The sequence below is a fragment of the Bufo gargarizans genome, chromosome 6, assembly GCF_014858855.1.
Source record: "Bufo gargarizans isolate SCDJY-AF-19 chromosome 6, ASM1485885v1, whole genome shotgun sequence".
Taxonomy (NCBI): Eukaryota; Metazoa; Chordata; class Amphibia; order Anura; family Bufonidae; genus Bufo; species Bufo gargarizans.
The window spans coordinates 30740951-30763364 of NC_058085.1; the positions used below are offsets into that span (position 1 = coordinate 30740951).

Here is a 22414-nt window from a genome sequence, read left to right on the forward strand (position 1 = left end):
TGTAATAAACACATTCAGTGACTTAATTCATTCCTTACATACAGATAATGAGGACGTGTGTATTTAGTCATGTCTATTACCTGGTGATGTGAGGGGCCGGTGATCCTCCATCATGACGTCCTTGTACAGATCTTTGTGTTCTTCTAAATACTCCCACTCCTCCATGGAGAAATAGATGGTGACATCCTGACACCTTATAGGAACCTGACAACACAATGATACAGTCATCACCCAGATCCCTTCATAGTGTTCCTGTGTAATGTCCTAGCATTCCCAGCAGTGTCACCTCTCCAGTCAGCATCTCAATCATCTTGTTGGCGAGTTCTAGGATCTTCTCTCTTTTGATTTCCTCATGCATCAGGGGGTGAGGTGGAGGCCCCGTGATTGGGCTCAGGGTTCTTCCCCATTCTTCAGACACAAGGGCCTGACAGCGCTCATTAGAGGTCTTCTTCACTACTATGTAGTCCTGGTTATGGAAAAACACAGTAATAAATATCACTCCATACATCTCCAGAGTCCCTCACCTCTCCAGTCATGTCCATCTGTTAGTAACATAGATAAGATAAAGTAATGCGACATTATCAAAATCTCTCACCTCTCCAGTAAGCCGGAAGAGGATCTCTAGGGTGAGATTATTATACTCTCCACCATCTTGTCCCTATCCATCCATGAGGGGGTCAATCAGGAGAAGGATCTTATATAGAAGATATCCACTGAGCAGATCCTATATTGTAGGAACCTGAATGGAAAGAAGAGAAGAGTAGACAATGTAAAATCCTACCAAATTCCATGTAAAATAGAACTGCAGATCGGGCATTTAATAAAGCTTTTTTGAAAGGCTGCAGGGCAGCCAATCAACAAGCTTTTAAGCTGTGGGCACTTAGAAGCCATCACAGCCATGCCTACTAATGGTATGGCTGTGATTGGCCGGTGCATCATGTGACCCAGCCTCTATACAAGCTGGATCACGTGTAGCACCGCCCATCAGCTCTGAGACAGGAAGCAGGCAGATGAAGTGAGGGAGAGTGTTAGGAATCTCATCTGGCTGTTAATTCTGTGGGTGACCTATAGCAATTTTTGGGTGGGTGCAATGCAACATCTTTGTACCCCTAACACACAAATATAATAGTTAATCCGTCTAAGTTCAGTGGGTTCATATACTCAATTATTGCGTGAGGTACACCTGCAATGCATACATGCCAGGGAAATTAATATAGCTAATGTGTCTGTTAGTTCGGTGGGTGACATTAACCCATTTATTGTGTGAAGTACTGTGGCAGGCACAGCACTATGAAGTGCCTTTTGCGCTGTGGCATTAGAAGAATTTTTGATATTACTGACTTTTTTAGTCCAACCAGGCTGTTACTCTGCTTTAAATCTTCTAGCGCCATTCTATGGAGTGGTGTTTAACCTGTTCCAGACATAGGACGTACCGGTACGCCCTGATGTCTCGGTACTTAAGAACACAGGGCGTACGGGTACGTCCTATGTATTTCCGATCACGATCACCGCAGCTCGGCAGGAGGTGATCAGAGCCCGGTGCCTGCTCAAATCATTGAGCAGGCACCTTGGGTAAATGCAAGGGGGGGGGGTCCCGTAACCCCCCGTGTCGGCGATCGCTGCAAACCGCAGGTCAATTCAGACCTGCGGTTTGCGGCTTTTACCTTATGCGACGGCGGCCATCGGCAGTGCCATCGAGTCCCCATGCGGCTGTAGGGGGGACCCGATGGCATGGAAGGCAGCGCAATGCCTAAAGAAGGCATCTGCGCTGCCTTCCGTTGACGAGCCTGTGAGATCCAGCCCCTGGATCTCACAGGCTGGAAGCTGTATGAGTAATACACACAGTATAAGGCCTCTTTCACACTACAGTATGTTGCATTCAGTGTTTTGCGTTCCGTTTTTCACGGATCCGTTGTTCCGTTTTTTGCTTCCGTTGTGGTTCCGTTTCCGTTCCGTTGTTCCGTTCCGTTTTTCCGTATGGCAAATACAGTATACAGTAATTTCATATTAAAAATTGGGCTGGGCATAACATTTTCAATTGATGGTTCCGCAAAAAACGGAACGGATACGGAAGACATACGGATGCATTTCCGTATGTGTTCCGTTTTTTTTGCGGCCCCATTGACTTGAATGGAGCCACGGACTGTGATTCTCGGCCAAATATAGGACATGTTCTATCTTTTCAACGGAACGGAAAAACGGAAATACGGAAACGGAATGCATACGGAACACATTCCGTTTTTTTGCGGAACCATTGAAATGAATGGTTCCGTATACGGACCGTATACGGAACGCAAAAAACGGACCGTATACGGAACGCAAAAAACTGTAGTGTGAAAGAGGCCTAACTCATACAGCCAATGCATTCCAATACAGAAGTATTGGAATGCATTGTAAAAGGGATTAGACCCCCAAAAGTTGAAGTCCCAAAGTGGGACAAAACAAAGTAAAAAAAATAAAAGTTGAAAAAATTAAGTCCCCCCCCAAAAAAAATCAAAAGTTTCAAGTAAAAACAAACAAGAACTTCATTTTCCCCAAATAAAGAGACATATTAGGTATCGCCGCGTCCGTATCAACCGGCTCTATAAACATCTCACATGACCTAACACCTCAGATGAACACCGTAAAAAAATAAATTATAAAGTGCTAAATAAACACATTTTTTGTTATCTTACATCACAAAAAGTGTAATAGCAAGCGATCAAAAAGTCATATGCACCCCAAAATAGTGCCAAACAGTCATCTCATCCTGCAAAAAATGAGACCCTACCTAAGGCTGCTTTCACACTAGCGTTCGTTGGTCCGCTCGTGAGCTCCGTTTGAAGGGGCTCACGAGCGGACCCGAACGCCTCCGTCCAGCCCTGATGCAGTCTGAATGGATGCGGATCCGCTCAGACTGCATCAGTCTGGCGGCGTTCAGCCTCCGCTCCGCTCGCCTCCGCACGGACAGGCGGACAGCTGAACGCTGCTTGCAGCGTTCGGGTGTCCGCCTGGCCGTGCGGAGGCGTGCGGATCCGTCCAGACTTACAATGTAAGTCAATGGGGACGGATCCGTTTGAAGATGCCACAATATGGCTCAATCTTCAAGCGGATCCGTCCCCCATTGACTTTACATTGAAAGTCTGGACGGATCCGTCCGAGGCTATTTTCACACTTAGCTTTTTTTGCCATTTTAATGCAGACGGATCCGTTCTGAACGGAGCCTCCGTCTGCATTATTATGATCGGATCCGTTCAGAACGGATCCGATCGAACGCTAGTGTGAAAGTAGCCTAAGATAATCGCCCAAAAACTGAAAAAACTATGGCTCTCAGAATATGGAGACACTAAAACATGATTTTTTTGTTTCAAAAATGAAATCATTGGTAAAATTTACATAAATAAAAAAAATGTATACATATTAAGTATTCCCGCGTCAGTGACAACCTGCTCTATAAAAATACCACCTGTCAGATGAATGTTGTAAATAACAAAAAAATAAAAAAAAATAACAAAAAATAAAAAACGTTGCCAAACAGCTGTTTCTTGTTACCTTGCCTCACAAAAAGTGTAATATAGAGCAACCAAAAATCATACGTACCCTAAACTAGTACCAACAAAACTTCCACACTATCCAGTAGTCCAGCAAAATCTGCCTTCCAAAAACCGTATGGTATGCCTTTCCTTCTGCGCCCTGCCGTGTGCCCGTACAGCAGTTTACGACCACATATGTGGTGTTTCTGTAAACTACAGAATCAGGGCAATAAATATTGTGTTTTGTTTGGCTGTTAACCCTTGCTTTGTAACTGGTAAAAAAAAAAAAAAAAAATTGAAAATCTGGCAAAAAAGTTAAATTTAGAAATTGTATCTCTATTTTCCATTAATTCTTGTGGAACACCTAAAATCAGTTTTGAATACCTTCAGGGGTGTAGTTTCTAGAATGGGGTAATTTTTTGGGTGGTTTCTATTATATAAGCCTCACAAAGTGACCTCAGACCTGAACTGGTCCTTAAAGGGTTTCTACCACCAGATTTGGTCCTATTTAGCTGACTGATACTAGCGATGTGCTAGTGTCAGCAGTCCATAACAGTGTTCTTATCATCTGTCTGCTGCCGTTCACCTTAAAAACGTACTTTTATAGATATGCTAATAAGCCCCTAGGTGCTATGTGGGCGTCATTAGCACCTAGAGGGCTCCATCCACTAACCATTTCAGCCGCCCATCGCGTCCCTCCAGCCCGCCCCGCTCCTGTTGATTGACTTGAAACTTCTCAGTATCTCGTACCAATTCCCGCGCCGTGCGCTTCTGTATTCTCCCGGCGCCGGCTTCCTCACTGCGCCTGCGCCAACTACGTTACAGTGAGGAAGTCAGCACCAGTAGCACGGCATTCACTCACTGCGCCTGCGCCGAATACAGAAGCGCACGGCGCAGGTGCGGGAATTGGTACGAGATACTGAGAAGTTTCAAGTCAATCAACAGGAGCAGGGCGGGCTGGAGGGACGCGATGGGCGGCTGAAATGTTTAGTGGACGAAGCCCTCTAGGTGCTAATGACGCCCACATAGCACCTAAGGGCTCATTAGAATATCTATAAAAGTACGTTTTTAAGGTGAACGGCAGCAGACAGATAAGTAAGAACACTGTTATGGACTGCTGACACTAGCACATCGCTAGTATCAGTCAGCTAAATAGGACCAAATCTGGTGGTAGAACCCCTTTAAAAAGTTGGTTTTTGAAAATTTCAAGGATTTACTTCTAAACTTCTAAGCCTTGTAACGTCTCCCAAAAATAAAATTACATTCTCCATATGTCTACTTTATGTTAGGATCATTTTGGGAATGACAAGTAATAACTATTTATAGTCTGAAATTCAAAATTGGTGGCTCACCTCAGGCAGGGTTCTGGATGGTGCTGCTAGCCCAAATTAGAGGATCACCCCTCCTCTAGTGATATATGTAGCAAAAATTTAGAAGTGAGGGCGAGCACTCAACACCTGGAATCAGTTAGTGATGCATAAAATAATTTATTAAATCACCATATAACAGTATGACATACAAATGGACCCTATAAACTAAAATCTGATGGATACAATAAAAACAATAATAAAAAAATAATAAAAAAATACCACTTGAAAATTAGTTGAATAATAACAGTCTTTTCTGTTCAGTGCTGCTAATATATTAAATAGGTTTTGCCGCTATGCTTTAGTATCCCATGCGTATTGTGCAATAGTCAGTGGAATTCGCTGGCTCTTAAATGCAGCTCCGATAGCAGCCCCACAGTAGTACAAAAGGATTCAGTATGTCCACCACCACATATAATCAGGGCTAGATCTCCTTGGATGCCAAATGATCTTAAAAACATGCACCTTCCAGAGGTACGCCTCACCATGTGAGGTTTAGGCTGATAGTGTTCCTACCTTCCTCTGTTTACGAGGACGTCCCGTCGGACGTGTACGGTGGATAGGCTGCAGGCGGCTGTTCCGGCGTCTTCCTCGTGGTGTCTGTGATCCGTGATCAGCTGTTCCCAAGTCTCGCGGGATTTCGGACGTAGTGAGACCCTGGACTGTGCAGCGGTAGTTCAACGTTCTGTACTTAGCGTCTCAAGGGTCTTGCTTCTTCCGCTAGTTGAATTGTTTGCATGGCCATGCGTCTATTGCGGAGATGCTTCTAATACAGGTGTACGGCCCAGACGCGTTTCGGGAACTCCTTCCCTTCGTCAGTGGTCCAGCTACACCTGTTTTGCTCCGCCCTTTATACTTCCAACTAGCTCCCAAAAACCTGGATCACCGGATTAGTTTTCAAATACATGGGATATGCATGCGGTTTTTAGCGGTATTGGTGCGGTTTTCTTAATGAACATGCGTTTTGATGTAAAATAAATTCCTTATGACAATCTCTGTATTCTTCATAGGTCATATATATAATTTATATTTATATTACAGAAAGGGTTAGTCTCCAAATGAATAATATCATTTAAATGCCAACCTGCACTGTGAATTCTCTTATTTGAATTGATTCAACCATAATGGATGGCATGAGTAACATCTAGGTATATATACTTATATATGAAAATATACAATAAAACTATATGAAATATGCATTACCAGTAGAACATGACTCCTATGTATAAAAATATAAAATATATGAATATCTGTTCCACTGGTATCTTAGTACTGTGTAATACATACATCTGTTTCAATGTATAAAATAATAAAATAATAAAATAGGCTGAGAGAGAGATATAACCTTCATAATCACAAAATTTTAATGATATAAAATGTGTAAAATATAAAATATAAAAGTATATAACATATAGAATTTTTGCAAAAAATATTTTTTTTTTTTTTTTTTTTAAATTATAAAATTTGAAAAATGCACATTCAGGGCAGTGGCGTCAGTTTCCATGTTCTGGTTCAGACTGGCTTCATCCACTGGCTTCCTCCACTGGATGTGGTGAGTGAGATTGAGTGCCCACAATCGAGTCCACGACTTAGTGTCGGTAAACGACCAAACTAAGTCGTAGGAGTCGAAATGAGGGCACCCAATCTACAGAAAACCAAAAATCTCCAATTCGGCGTTCAAGCCCACTGGCAACAGAGATCCAAACTGGTAAATGTGTTTGGATTCCAACCTGGACATCTGTTTGATGTAATTTCCACCCCTCCAATGTCTGTCTACCTTCTCCAGTGCCGTGAAGACCAGGCCGGAAGGATCTTTATTATGTATATCTTTATAATGTTTGGACAAGCAATGCTTGTCGTAGCCTTTCCTAATGTTCGCTATATGTTCAGCTAGCCTGGTCTTCAAGGGACGTTTAGTTCTCCCTATATACTGTCTCCTACAAGGGCACTGGACCAGGTAGACAACTCCCGACGTATTGCAAGTAATACACTCTTTAATCTCCCATGTGAAGTTGTTCTGCATGGAGGAGATGGTAGTGGTTTTTCTGAGTGTGGGATTGACCTTACAGGCCATGCATTTCCCACACTTAAAGAAACCCTTTAAGTTCATCCAAGAGCCCAAAATTGTATTCTCCTTTTTTATTGCTTCAGATCTTTTGATTGAGGGGGCTATTTTTAAACCTAGGTTAGGTGCCTTGGTGAATATTACGGCCGGGGTGGTTGGTAACAGATGGCCTATCTTCTTGTCACATAAAATGTGGTGCCAGTGGGTTTTAACAATTTTCTGTAATCGCTTATAACTCTTCGTGAATGGAAAAATCATTTTATTGTTAATGGTCTCAACTTCTTGTGTTGCCTCCGTCCTAGCCATCTTATCCATAAAAAAGCTATTTCTATCTAGATTTCTCGTTTTTTCTAGAGCTAAATTAATTACTTTTTCAGGATACTGTCTCTCCATGAATTGGTCCTTCATCCTACCTGCTTCAACTTGTCTTCACGGCACTGGAGAAGGTAGACAGACATTGGAGGGGTGGAAATTACATCAAACAGATGTCCAGGTTGGAATCCAAACACATTTACCAGTTTGGATCTCTGTTGCCAGTGGGCTTGAACGCCGAATTGGAGATTTTTGGTTTTCTGTAGATTGGGTGCCCTCATTTCGACTCCTACGACTTAGTTTGGTCGTTTACCGACACTAAGTCGTGGACTCGATTGTGGGCACTCAATCTCACTCACCACATCCAGTGGAGGAAGCCAGTGGATGAAGCCAGTCTGAACCAGAACATGGAAACTGACGCCACTGCCCTGAATGTGCATTTTTCAAATTTTATAATTTTAAAAAAAAAAAAAAAAAAAAAAAAAAATATTTTTTGCAAAAATTCTATATGTTATATACTTTTATATTTTATATTTTACACATTTTATATCATTAAAATTTTGTGATTATGAAGGTTATATCTCTCTCTCAGCCTATTTTATCATTTTATTATTTTATTATTTTATACATTGAAACAGATGTATGTATTACACAGTACTAAGATACCAGTGGAACAGATATTCATATATTTTTATACATAGGAGTCATGTTCTACTGGTAATGCATATTTCATATAGTTTTATTGTATATTTTCATATATAAGTATATATACCTAGATGTTACTCATGCCATCCATTATGGTTGAATCAATTCAAATAAGAGAATTCACAGTGCAGGTTGGCATTTAAATGATATTATTCATTTGGAGACTAACCCTTTCTGTAATATAAATATAAATTATATATATGACCTATGAAGAATACAGAGATTGTCATAAGGAATTTATTTTACATCAAAACGCATGTTCATTAAGAAAACCGCACCAATACCGCTAAAAACCGCATGCATATCCCATGTATTTGAAAACTAATCCGGTGATCCAGGTTTTTGGGAGCTAGTTGGAAGTATAAAGGGCGGAGCAAAACAGGTGTAGCTGGACCACTGACGAAGGGAAGGAGTTCCCGAAACGCGTCTGGGCCGTACACCTGTATTAGAAGCATCTCCGCAATAGACGCATGGCCATGCAAACAATTCAACTAGCGGAAGAAGCAAGACCCTTGAGACGCTAAGTACAGAACGTTGAACTACCGCTGCACAGTCCAGGGTCTCACTACGTCCGAAATCCCGCGAGACTTGGGAACAGCTGATCACGGATCACAGACACCACGAGGAAGACGCCGGAACAGCCGCCTGCAGCCTATCCACCGTACACGTCCGACGGGACGTCCTCGTAAACAGAGGAAGGTAGGAACACTATCAGCCTAAACCTCACATGGTGAGGCGTACCTCTGGAAGGTGCATGTTTTTAAGATCATTTGGCATCCAAGGAGATCTAGCCCTGATTATATGTGGTGGTGGACATACTGAATCCTTTTGTACTACTGTGGGGCTGCTATCGGAGCTGCATTTAAGAGCCAGCGAATTCCACTGACTATTGCAAAATACGCATGGGATACTAAAGCATAGCGGCAAAACCTATTTAATATATTAGCAGCACTGAACAGAAAAGACTGTTATTATTCAACTAATTTTCAAGTGGTATTTTTATTATTTTTTTATTATTGTTTTTATTGTATCCATCAGATTTTAGTTTATAGGGTCCATTTGTATGTCATACTGTTATATGGTGATTTAATAAATTATTTTATGCATCACTAACTGATTCCAGGTGTTGAGTGCTCGCCCTCACTTCTAAATTTTTGCTACATAAATAACTATTTATGTAGGTATTACCATGTACAAACCGGATTCCCAAAAAGTTGGGACACTATACAAATCGTGAATAAATACTGAATGCAATGATGTGGAGGTGCCAACTTCTAATATTTTATTCAGAATAGAACATAAATCACGGAACAAAAAAGTTTAATCTGAGAAAATGTACCATTTTAAGGGAAAAATGTGTTATATCAGAATTTCATGGTGTCAACAAATCCCCAAAAAGTTGGGACAAGGCCATTTTCACCACTGTGTGGCATCTCCCCTTCTTCTTACAACACTCAACAGACGTCTGGGGACCGAGGAGACCAGTTTCTCAAGTTTAGAAATAGGAATGCTCTCCCATTCTTGTCTAATACAGGCCTCTAACTGTTCAATCGTCTTGGGCCTTCTTTGTTGCACCTTCCTCTTTATGATGCGCCAAATGTTCTCTATAGGTGAAAGATCTGGACTGCAGACTGGCCATTTCAGTACCTGGATCCTTCTCCTACGCAGCCATGATATTGTGATTGATGCAGAATGTGGTCTGGCATTATCTTGTTGAAAAATGCAGGGTCTTCTCTGAAAGAGATGACGTCTGGATGGGAGCAGATGTTGTTCTAGAACCTGAATATAATTTTCTGCATTGATGGTGCCTTTCCAGATATGCAAGCTGCCCATGCCACACGCACTCATGCAACCCCATACCATCAGAGATGCAGGCTTCTGAACTGAGCGTTGATAACAACTTGGGTTGTCCTTGTCCTCTTTGGTCTGGATGACATGGCGTCCCAGATTTCCAAAAAGAACTTCAAATCGTGACTCGTCTGACCACAGAACAGTCTCCCATTTTGCCACACTCCATTTTAAATGATCCCCGGCCCAGTGAAAACGCCGGAGCTTGTGGATCTTCTTTGCACTGTAGAGTTTCAGCTGGCAACGGCGGATGGCACGGTGGAGTGTGTTCACTGACAATGGTTTCTGGAAGTATTCCTGAGCCCATTCTGTGATTTCCTTTACAGTAGCATTCCTGTTTGTGGTGCAGTGTCGTTTAAGGGCCCGGAGATCACGGGCATCCAGTATGGTTTTACGGCCTTGACCCTTACGCACAGAGATTGTTCCAGATTCTCTGAATCTTTGGATGATGTTATGCACAGTTAATGATGATAGATGCAAAGTCTTTGCAATTTTTCGCTGGGTAACACCTTTCTGATATTGCTCCACTATCTTTCTACGCAACATTGTGGGAATTGGTGATCCTCTACCCATCTTGGCTTCTGAGAGACACTGCCACTCTGAGAAGCTCTTTTTATACCCAATCATGTTGCCAATTGACCTAATTAGTGTTAATTGGTCTTCCAGCTCTTCGTTCTGCTCAAATTTACTTTTTCCAGCCTCTTATTGCTACTTGTCCCAACTTTTGGGGGATTTGTTGACACCATGAAAATTTGAATCAACGTATTTTTCCTTTAAAATGATACATTTACTCGGATTAAACGTTTTATCTGTCATCTCAAAATGGTCTGGATAAGTCAAAGCGTTTTAAAGTTATCACCACATAAAGTGACACTGATCAGATTTGCAAAAAATGTCCTGGTCCTTAAGGTGAAATATGGCAGTGTCCTTAAGGAGTTAACAGGCAGTAAGTGCTTAAACCCATAAGCAGTTGTGCATATATAAACAGGGGAGCAAATCCTGCACTTGTGGCCCATTGCTAATGGCGATCCCCAGCAAAAATGCATAGTGGAGGATGCCTGCGGTGGACCACAAGTACCACAACAGACCTCCTACACAAGATAGCAATTATGTGGATGTGATAATCAATATAACAATATAATAACAGCAAAGACAAGGGCACTCTGCATATTTACTAAGCCCTAGGGTTACTCCGCTGTGGACCTCATCCTGTCGCAGTCTGAGAGCTAAATGTTCTATTGCAACTGCAAAGAGAAGAGGTGACAGGGGGCACCCTTGTCTGGTTCCCCTGCCAAGGGTAAACTGTCCTGAATGAGAGCCGTTCACAAGGATGTTTGCTTTGGGTTGCCTATAAAGCATATGAACCTATTGGGTGAACACTGGGCCAAAACCAAAACAACAGCTCAATACTTCCAATAAATATGGCCACTCTACCGAATCAAAGGCCTTGGCTGTGTCCAGGGAGGCCAAAGCCCATGGCTTGCTCAGGGACCCACCAACCTGCGTAATCACCTGCGCTCTCCTAATATTATTGGAAGTAGACCTCCCCGGTATGAATCCGGATTGATCCGGGTGTACAACTGATGTTATGACCCTATTCAACCTATTGGCAATAATTTTCGTGAGCACTTTATAATCCAGGTTTAATAAGGAGATGGGTCTGTACGACCCACACTCCAAAGGATCTTTGTCTGGTTTCAAGATCACCACTATGGTGGCATCATAGAATGAATTTGGTAGTCTATGTTGTCTCTTCGCCGATTGTAGCACTTTTTCCAATCTAGGGGCCAAAATATTTATATATCTAGTGTACACTTCGATCGGTATGCCGCCAGGGCCGGGTGCCTTCCCTGTTGTAAGTCCTCTTATAGCTTCCTGTACCTCCTCCAATGTGATGTCACCCTCTAGCAACTTCCTATCCTCGTTACTCAGCCGGGGGTGTATCCCCTCCTGCAGATATGTCCTCAGCTCTCGGGTGGAATAATGTGCCGCTGAGCTATACAGATCCTGGTAGAACTCTTGAAATCTAGCGAGGATGCCAGTTAGCGATTCTAGTATCCATCCGCCCCGCGCATGCGTATAACCGGAGGGGCTGCCGAGTTGTTCCGGGCAATGTGAGCAAGTACCTTACCCGCTTGACCCCCTAGCTCAAAGGACTGCTGCTTAAGGAAAAAACAGTCTACGATCGCTTTTCTCTTGCAAGTGCTGCATATACTGTCTACCCCTGAGCAGCCACTCCAACCTGTTGGGTTCAGTGGTGTCATTAGTAACGTTTCTCTCAGCCTCCCTACAGGAGTTCTGAAGCTCCTCCTCTCTACGATGGGCCTCTCTTTTAATGAATGCTATGGATGATTTAAACCATCCCCTCAAATAAGCTTTTAACATCTCCCACATTAACAGCTCGTCTATAATGTCACCCTGGACCTCAAAAAAACATGCACAGTTGATCCGGGATCCTATCATGGGAGTCCATGAGGGTAAGCCAGAACGGATGTATGCGCATTTTGTTCCCTCTCACTACATCCCCCAGCAATGAGAACCTCGCCACCATTGGTGCGTGATCAGAGGGCCCCTGCGGGCAATACTCAATGCTCTATATTTCTGTCAGAGTTAATGCGTTACCCAGAAGGTAATCTATCCTAGATAAGGCTCCCCTAGAAGGGGTGAAACAAGAGTATTGTACCGTCAGAGGATCCCATCTCTGAGGTCACTTTGAAGAGCACGGAGGCTGAGGAAACTACCACTCCATCCCCCGACGCGCTCCGAAAGCGGTCTAGGTCAGGGTTCATTAGCATATTAAAGTCACCCATACAAAGCAATCTTACATTTGGGTATTGTGCTACAAAACTCACCATAGCCCGCAGGACTGATACGCTGGCCGGTGGTGGGTTATATACATTAATAACAACATGTGGGGTGCAAATAATATATGCAAACACAAATATATAGCATCCATCGGAATCGACAACAAGTGTCTACGTCTCCCAACGCAAGCAGCGATGCACCAACATAGCAACACCTCTAGAGTATGAGTTCCCATATGCGTTGGCGCTCCACTGAACCCAGGGTTTCTTAATTCTGCTGCCCGTCTCCGGTGTCAAATGGGTTTCTTGCAATCCCAGGATATGTGGAGAATGCCGGCGCACATGGGAAAACACAGCAATCCTCTTTCTAGGTCCGCCCAGCCCACACACATTGCACGACATGACTGTTAATCCCGTCATTTTGATTTAAATACAAGAAGTCGCATAAGCATTATCCCTTTGAATGGTACATCAAAGCACTCTTCCCTGCCACCCACTCTGCAGATTTGACACGACACCCTCAAAGAAATATTAAAGCGCCACCATGAAGTACATGCATCCCAGAAAACAACAACCAGTAGAAACAATGCATAAAAACACTGGATAGACTGAAAGTCTGTGGCAAACATGGCCGTATGTTCGGGGACCTCCACAGTGTATTTAGGTGTTATCCCAGTGCAGGTGTCCGCGGGGTGGGTCCCAGAGCCATGTCTTGTAAAACTACCAAATAACTTCCAGAAAAGGTGCAGTAAATAAACATTATATATGACTAACGGCCCCGCATGTCACGGATAAGTGGTCCTAGGCCACATACGATACCCAGGGTCCTCATCTGGAAGCGGCGTACGGCTTTAACAGGAAAGTACTGTCCTCAGGTCGGCCTGGATCAGAGAAGTGAGGACAAATCCAGGAGTCCTGAACAGAATGAAAAAAGGGTGGGTCAACGTCCCGGTCTGCTGGCTAGCCACTCGTCAGCCTCACTCGGGTCAGTGAAGAATATGGATTTCCCGCCGTCCACGATCCGGAGTCAAGCAGGATACGCAATGGAGTATTGGATATTCAGCTCTCGAAGCTTTCACTTAACCGAGACAAAAGTAGATCTCATTTTCTGAAGTTCCGCCGAAATATCGGGGAACAGGGAGATCCTAGAGTTGTTGTAGTATATGTCTGGTGCAGATCTGGCCAGATTGAGTAGCAGATCCCCATCTTTCCAGTTTAGAAGTCTGGCTAGCAGAGGACTAGGATGGGCACCTGGAGGTGAAGGTCTAGCCGGGACCCTGTGTGCCCTTTCCACGGCATATGTCGCTGAAAACGTGGTCTCTGGGAACGTGGTCTTGAACCATCTTTCTATGAAGGCCGCTGGATCCGATCCTTCCGCCCTTTCTGGAAAGCCAAGGATGCGCACATTATTCCGTCTGGATCTGTTCTCCAGATCATCACATTTCTGCTGCCCTAATTGCACCGTTTTCTCCAGATGTGTCAATTTGACCTGCATGGGTCGGATGATGTCCTCCAATTCAGAGACTCTGCTCTCCGTCTGTCTCGCCCTCTCTCTCAGCTGTTGCACGTCATGTCTAAGGAGACCAAGATCCACCTTCACCTCATCGATTTTACTCGTAAGGGAGGTCTGGCACATAATGATGGCAGCCATAAGTTGTTCATGGGCTGCTTTAAGGGAGAGCTCGGGTCTTTCATCACTGGGAGAATCTTGCTGCGAGGTCGCATTGCCACGACTCACTGGGGCGCGCGGGATGGATGGGGCCGAGGCGCCATGTTGGCTCTCAGCTCTAGCAAACTCCTTAAGCCGATCCACCGCCACTTGCGACTTGCTGGGGCTTATTTTCCTCCTGTGGGTTGATCCCCTTCTCTTCTGCACCTGCCACTCTATGTTTGCGGCTGTTGGCAAGTCAGGATGGATCAGGATTGTTAGCAGGACTCGGATGCGTGAGCTCATGCCGGCAGTTGGCCACACCCCCAAGATTTCATACTATTTTAACCAAAGAGCTTCACCCCCTAATGGAATGTAGCTATATTATGTAATCCATGATGGTCACTGTGTATACCTTGTTTATCTGTTGGACCTTGGATCGGCCAATTCTCAGATCCACAATAAATCTGAATCCCAAGACAAACTATACAGAAAATGCTACCTTTCCCGTACACACATTTATAACCAGGTCCTTGTCATTTATTAGAGGACCTCTGAATGAACAATACCTGGTACAGATTTCAGACCGGTCTTTTTTGCTCAGTCTATCAGATAAAATGAAATACACCTTCCACAAACATTTCCACACCGGTTTCATTTCATCTGATAGAAATGGACAAGGTCTCAAATAAACAGTTAAGACAAATAACAAGGACACAGTTTAACTATTCAAGTACAAACATTGCCAAAGAGCCTTCACTTCATCTAGAGGTGAGCAAAATTTTAGCAGACCCAATGGATTCCAAATGATGAGACATATTCATATTCAGACTTCATCCCCACAACAGTGCCATCCACATTCCACCCCGTTCGTATACAATAAAAAAAAACTCCAGCACGAAATGGACCTTGTCAAATTCAAGTGGAATTTACTGAAAGGCGGATGTACGAATCACGACTTCTCAGCCAACAAGGCCATTTTCAAACTACAGAATAGCTTTACGGGCTGCAAGGTATGATAAAGGTAACACGTCCACTCTGCTATGTTGGGGTACAACAGAGTGGAGTTTGCACCCTGGCTTAAACCAGGGTGGATTTGATTTAAATCAAAATTATTTAAATCACTAGTAAGGCTTGATTTAAATAATAGTTTTCTACATAAAGACTAATTCTTGCTGGTATAACTTATAATATGCAAGTAGATGAAGATTTTTAGAATAACAACTTTTCATATTAGTTTGATTAGGTTGATTCTGCATTCATAGGTTTGTAGAAGTTAGGATTAAGGTCTTTTTCTCAACTTTGTTCATGTTATAACATTTTTGCTGTGAAGAAGAAGTATGTGATCTCTGCCGAGTCAAATTCAGTTTTGAGAACTGCAAAAGTAAACCAAGCATCTGTGATAATATCTTGTAGGCAGAGGAACTGCCCAATAATCTTACAAAAACCTCTGGAAGAGCATGACACTGTGAATGGATTAATGGAATTTATTTACCCCAAAAAATTACACATGTAGAAACATAAGAACCATTTGGCCTATCTAGTCTGCCCAATATACTGAATACTATGGATAGCCCCTGGCCCTATCTTATATGAAGGATGGCCTTATGCCTATCCCATGCATGCTTAAACTCCTCCACTGTATTTGCAGCTACCACTTCTGCAGGAAGGCTATTCCATGCATCCACTACTCTCTCAGTAAAGTAATACTTCCTGATATTACTTTTAAACCTTTGCCCCTCTAATTTAAAACTATGTCCTCTTGTAGCAGTTTTTCTTCTTTTAAATAAATATTCTTTCCTCTTTTACCTTGTTGATTCCCTTTATGTATTTAAAGTTTCTATCATATCCCCTCTGTCTCGTCTTTCTTCCAAGCTATACATGTTAAGGTCCTTTAATCTTCCCTGGTAAGTTTTATCCTGCAATCCATGTACTAGTTTAGTAGCTCTTCTCTGAACTCTCTCCAAAGTATCAATATCCTTCTGGAGATATGGTCTCCAGTACTGTGCACAATACTCCAAATGAGGTCTCACTAGTGCTCTGTAGAGCGGCATGAGCGCCTCCCTCTGTATACTGGTAATGCCTCTCCCTATACACCCAAGCATTCTGCTAGCATTTCCTGCTGCTCTATGACATGGTCTGCCTACCTTTAAGTCTTCTGAAATAATGGCCCCTAAATCCCTTTCCTCAGATACTGAGGTTAGGATTGTATCACTGATTTTATATTCTGCTCTTGGGTTTTTACGCCCCAGGTGCATTATCTTGCACTTATCAACATTAAATTTTAGTTGCCAGATTTTTGACCTCCAGGAACATCAACCCTGTTACAAATCTTTGTGTCATCAGCAAAAAGACACACCTTACCATCGAGGCCTTCTGAAATTTCGCTGATAAAGATATTAAACAATATGGGTCCCAGAACAGATCCCTGAGGTACCCCACTGGTAACAAGACCTTGGTCTGAATATACTCCATTGACTACAACCCTCTGTTGTCTGTCCCTCAGCCACTGCCTAATCCATTCAACAATATGGGAGTCCATGTACAGCCTTATTCTACATAATTAAAAAACTAATCTTTATTTCATGATGGAATAACCTTTGGATGGAAATATATTTTCCTCAAATGCATTTTATATAAAATAAAAAAAAATCTGATTTAAAATAATGGACCATGTGATCTGACATCACCACAGGTCCTTTAGCCGGCAGCTCATGATTAAAGAAGTAAGAAGAGACCGGCAGCTACGCGATCAAGAGGAGAAGGTAAGTTAATTATTTTTTAACCCTGAATTGACCACCTACTAAGCATTCTGTATTAAAGAATGCTATTTACCCTTATAACCATGTTATAAGGGAAAATAATACAGTGAATAGACTGTCATATTAGCAACCATGCGTGAAAAATCGCACCGCATCCGCACTTGATTGCGGATGCTTGCGATTTTCACTCAGCCCCATTCACTTCTATGGGGCCTGTGTTGCGTGAAAAATCACAGGTCATGTGCACAGCCCCATAGAAATGAATGGGTCCAGATTCAGTGCGGGTGCAATGCGTTCACCTCCCGCATTGCGCCCGTGTGAACTCAGCCGTAGGCTAACGCCACAGCAAAGAGGGCTGCACTGCAGAGTACAGCTACTCTACAATTGTCCGTCCTACTTCCTCCCTCGAGGAGTCACAAATGTTAGTAGATTTGCAAGCTTCAGCTACCGACGAGGAAATGAAAGATTGGCGTTATCCTGTCTTGCAGAAGAATCCAAAAACTGGATTAGTCTGCAAGGAGGGGAAGCTATGTATACCCCAACACAGCGCACCTCTCTTTGTGGCACACTTTCATGGGGTAGGGCATAACAGTATACAAACAACACTTATGCTCCTCAAACAGGGATTCTACATCACTGATATTGATGAGATAGTGAAAGATTACATAGGAAGATGCATCACATGCCTAAGGAACAACCCCAATAACAAAATTAAAGTGCCGCACCAACATTTGGACTATCCTACCTTACCGTTCACTCACCTACAGGTAGACTTCACTCATATTCCAGGTAAAACAGGGAAACAGGAAAACACCTTAGTAATAGTGGACATGTTCTCAAGATGGCCAGAAGTTTTCCCTATCAAAACAGAAAATGCTAAAACTGTTGCAAGGGTATTGACACAGATCATAATTCCCAGATGGGGGTTCCCTACAATAATAGAATCTGATCAGGGCCCCGCATTCACTTCTAAAGTTAATAAGGAATTAGTGAAGCTCCTTAAGCTAGAATGGAAATTCCATATCCCTTGGCACCCACAATCATCAGGAGTGGTAGAGAGAATGAATCGCACAATTAAAGATAAACTCAGAAAGGCCACGGCAGGAACATTTGAGAAATGGAAGCAAATTTTACCTATAGTTCTTGCAGAAATCAGAATGACGCCAAATAAGAGGACAGGACTGTCCCGTTTTTTGAAATCCTCATGGGAAGACCCTTCCCAACCCCATGGGCAGGAACGCCAGGCATTATGCTTAAAGGGGACCTGGAACAAATCCAGGATGAATATGTAAGGAAGCTGGTGGAAACCTTGTCCACATTTGAGGAAAAAGTTGCCTGTAAGTCTCCTTCTCTCCCACAGGAGCCGACACATTCCTTCCAGGTTGGAGATAAGGGCCTCGCGAAGACGCTTAAAGGGGTTCTCCAAGTTATATTTATTGATGACCTATCCTCAGGATAGGTCATCAATAAATATAACTTGGACAACCCCTTTAAGAAGGGGAGAAAACCGGGAGACTTCACATTTGGCCCCCCTACCACAGTAGTGGCCATCACCCGCACCGCTATCCTCACTGACAGTTCACCTACCTGGATACACGCCACAAGGGTAAAGTTCATCAACCGGCCAGGAGAACCAGGTGACAAGGAGGCAATAACGAAGGCAGACAGCCCTGGCCTTGAAGAAGGAAAAGCAAAGGAGATAATAACGGAGGCAGGCAGCCCTGACCTCGAAGTGATAGCTAATGTAGCTACCTATACTTTCTGTTTGTGTGATATTATCACTTGCAATCATCTTACTTTGGGTGCAGGAGATTACTCTGGCAGTGCTTCTCAGGCATATATTTGTGTTACAGGGGATCATTGGGGAGAAGAATGCTATACTTGGAAAGCTGTGGGATGGAATGTGGGGTTAGATTTGGGATATAACCCCTCCACAGCATTAAATAGAAAGGATAAACATGGTAAATCTCTTATCCCCAGAATGAAGCTCACCACCTCAGGAGATTGTTACAAGTACCATGTCAAGACATGGACTCAGGACACTGTCACAGCTCCACATGCTAGGCTGGCGTTAAATATAGAAAACCCTTCACCAGGTGATGCAGCCAAGTATGTTTTAGGGGTGTATTACCATAACCTCTATGGATCATCTATCACCCCCTGTTACTTAAAAGATATGTATGACAATAGAGAATATCCCGGAAATCCACAACCTCTTCTTTATCCTCTCCGCCCCCATATTCAGACCCTTAAAGACATGGTTGCTATAGCAGATCCTACATATGAGGACACCTTAGCCGTAGAGGCGGGATACTCTGATGTGAATTTGTGGTTGGAGTGGACGCGGTTTAATGCTTTGTCAGTAAATAAATCAAACTGTTATGTGTGCGGGGCAGCTAAACCCCACCTGGGTACAGTCCCGCTAGTTCTCCCTGAGAACGTCAAAGAGTGTTTCCTCAGCCTCTTCACCAATACAGCCACAAATCACTCCGCCTGTGAAGAATGGAAAGGGAGATACCCCTTACTTACCAAAACTCCCGCCCCTGGGGCAGGTATCTATGTGTACCAAGGCAGCTACACCTGCCACCGGCAAGGGAACAGGGGACGGTTTCTGGGCAATTTCACTGAAGGGTATTGTGCAAATTACAGCGTTCTGGATCCCAACGTTACACAGAACCAAGTGTTCTCCCTGGGTGATGTTTATTGGATATGTGGTGATTACAAGATCTGCTCCAGACTTGAGGGCAGGTGGAGAGGCGAGTGTGCCCTAGTCAAAGCTATCATGAATATCCATATAGTCACAGAGGAAGAACCACACCGCAGCCCTATAAAGGTATGTCCCAAGAGATCAGCACCCTTTCCCGGGTAGCTTTGATCCCCGTGTTTATATAGATGCCATAGGTGTCCCAAGAGGGGTTCCTGGTGAATTCAAAGCCAGGGACCAATTGGCAGCTGGCCTTGAGTCCATCCTTCCTATTATTACTGTGAACAAAAATGTTAATTGGATCAATTACATTTTCTACAATCAGCAGAGGTTTGTAAACTATACCATAGACGCCCTTCAGGGTGTAGCTGAGCAATTACAGGCCGACTCCATCATGACATTTCAAAATAGCATGGCCCTTGATATGATATTGACTGAGAAAGGAGGGGTCTGCACTTCCTGCTGTACCTTTATCCCCAATAATACGGGCCCTGATGGTAAAATAACTCACAGAATTATCCGATACGGAACTCAGGTATTTCCAATCCCTGGGACAAATATTTTGACTGGGTTGGAAATTGGAAACAGACCCTGGCACAGCTATGTATCACCATCCTTGTGGTGATTCTCCTACTTGCTATTGTTATGCTTTGCGCTATACCATGCATAAGATAAATATTAAAGGGGTTCTGCACTATCCTCTGGATAGATCATCAGCTTCTGATCAGCCGGGGTCCGACACCCGGGACCTCGCCGATCAGCTGTTTGAGAAGGCAGTGGCGCTCCAGCAGCGCCGCGGCCTTCTCACTGTTTACCGTAGGCCCACTGACGTCACGACTTGTATCAACTAGCGTAGGCGCAGCTAAGCTCTGTTCACTGCTGGAGCGCCGCTGCCTTCTCAAACAGCTGATCGGCGGGGGTCCCGGGTGTCGGACCCCGGCCGATCAGAAGCTGACGATCTATCCAGAGGATAGATCATCAGTTAAATGAAAGTGCAGAACCCCTATAACTAAAGGGGCTGCCAACCTTACTATGTATAACCAACTTCCCGGTGCATCTGACAACTCTCTTAAGGCACACAAGCGTTATTTGGAGGAGTACAGAGCGGCTAAGAAGAAGAGCGGTAAGAAGAATCATATTGTATCAAATAAAATATGGTTCTAAGAGGAGGGTGAAGGAAGGGTAAAGAAGGCCGGACTCCGTTGTGTGACTATTGCTTAGCAAGGATGTAACTCATACAAGATTCTAGAAAATGCCATGTACTTTCCAAAGACATTTTTAGCATATGATCAAACTTATATGTAATTGACAAATAGGTACGTCTGCTTGTGTTTACTTCTTATTGGAGCTAAGACGACTTCCTGTTGCTGACAAGGAACATATATATATATATATATATATATATGCAATGCTAGAAATAAACAGAGCCGTTTTTCAGTCTACCTTGTGTCAATTGTCTGATTGATCAGCTCTCCTGGTACCAGAAAGGGCGCGGCTTCATCCAGGGGACGAGTGAGGGGTGAAGTGCAGATAAGGAGGTAATCAAAGAGATACGGGCCCTTAATTTCATCCTTACAGACACTTCTCGGCATATTTGCCGAATCGCCGCTGGTCGCCATTATAGTGAATGGGGCCGGACAGCAAAGCTTGAATGCAGAGAGACATGTGTGGATGTGGTGAGTGTTTCACTTACCTGGGGTCGGACGTGTCCTCCTCCTCTGACAACCCTTCACCATGGAGAGTTCTGTGACTGCACTTCTTCCAGAGTCTACAGGAGTCAGGCTCCAGGCTGTGCTGTAGGAGGAAGTAAAGGACCTGTGATGATGTCATGACCATGTGACCAGATGTGGGAGGAGTCAGGGTCCAGGCTGTGCTGCAGGAGGAAGTAAAGGACCTATGATGATGTCATGACCATGTGACCAAATGTGGGCGGAGTCATGCTCCAGGAGGAAGTAAAGGACCTATGATGATGTCATAACCATGTGAACAAATGTGGGCGGAGTCATGCTCCAGGTTGTGCTGTAGGAGGAAGTAAAGGACCTGTGATGATGTCATGATCATGTGACCAAATGTGGGAGGAGTCAGGGTCCAGGTTGTGCTGCAAGAGGAAGTAAAGGACCTGTGATGATGTCATGACCATGTGACCAAATGTAGGCGGAGTCATACTCCAGGAGGAAGTAAAGGACCTATGATGATGTCATGACCATGTGACCAAATATGGGCGGAGTCATGCTCCAGGTTGTGCTGTAGGAGGAAGTAAAGGACCTGTGATGATATCATGACCATGTGACCAAATGTGGGCGGAGTCATGCTCCAGGTTGTGCGCTACATACAATGCTGTCTTGACACCTTTTTCTGGGAAGTCTTTATCACCTACTGACTCCAATTAGGATAATGAATCAACACCTTTGACCCAATGCTGGGTATAATTACCAGATGTGGATTCAGTTATATATTTATTCCCAGAATTCTTGTACAGTCCCTCAGAATTGAGAAAGCTCGTTGGAAGAACGAGTGAAACGTTTTCAAGAAATCTACAGTACATCCAGTTGACTTGATTTATTCTTTACAGATATGCTGTAGGAGGAAGTAAAGGACCTGTGATGATGTCGTGACCATGTGACCAAATGTGGGCGGAGTCATGCTGCAAGTTGTGTTCCAAGAGGAAGTAAAGGACCTCTTGTGAT

The 22414-nt window shown here is 43.7% G+C and overlaps 1 long non-coding RNA gene across 3 annotated transcripts; it reads right to left on the minus strand.

Moving 5' to 3' along the window:
* Positions 1 to 290: 290 nt before the first annotated feature.
* Positions 291 to 21547, minus strand: LOC122942525. 3 transcript variants are annotated; one of them, XR_006390575.1, is made up of 5 exons: positions 21421 to 21514; positions 18611 to 18698; positions 17785 to 17881; positions 596 to 739; positions 291 to 466 (listed from the first exon to the last, which is right to left on the minus strand). It is a non-coding gene; the product is annotated as an uncharacterized LOC122942525 (long non-coding RNA). The 3 variants fall into 3 exon arrangements; XR_006390576.1 differs by lacking the exon at positions 18611 to 18698 and having other exon boundaries at positions 21421 to 21515; XR_006390574.1 differs by lacking the exons at positions 17785 to 17881; positions 18611 to 18698 and having other exon boundaries at positions 21421 to 21547.
* Positions 21548 to 22414: the final 867 nt, after the last annotated feature.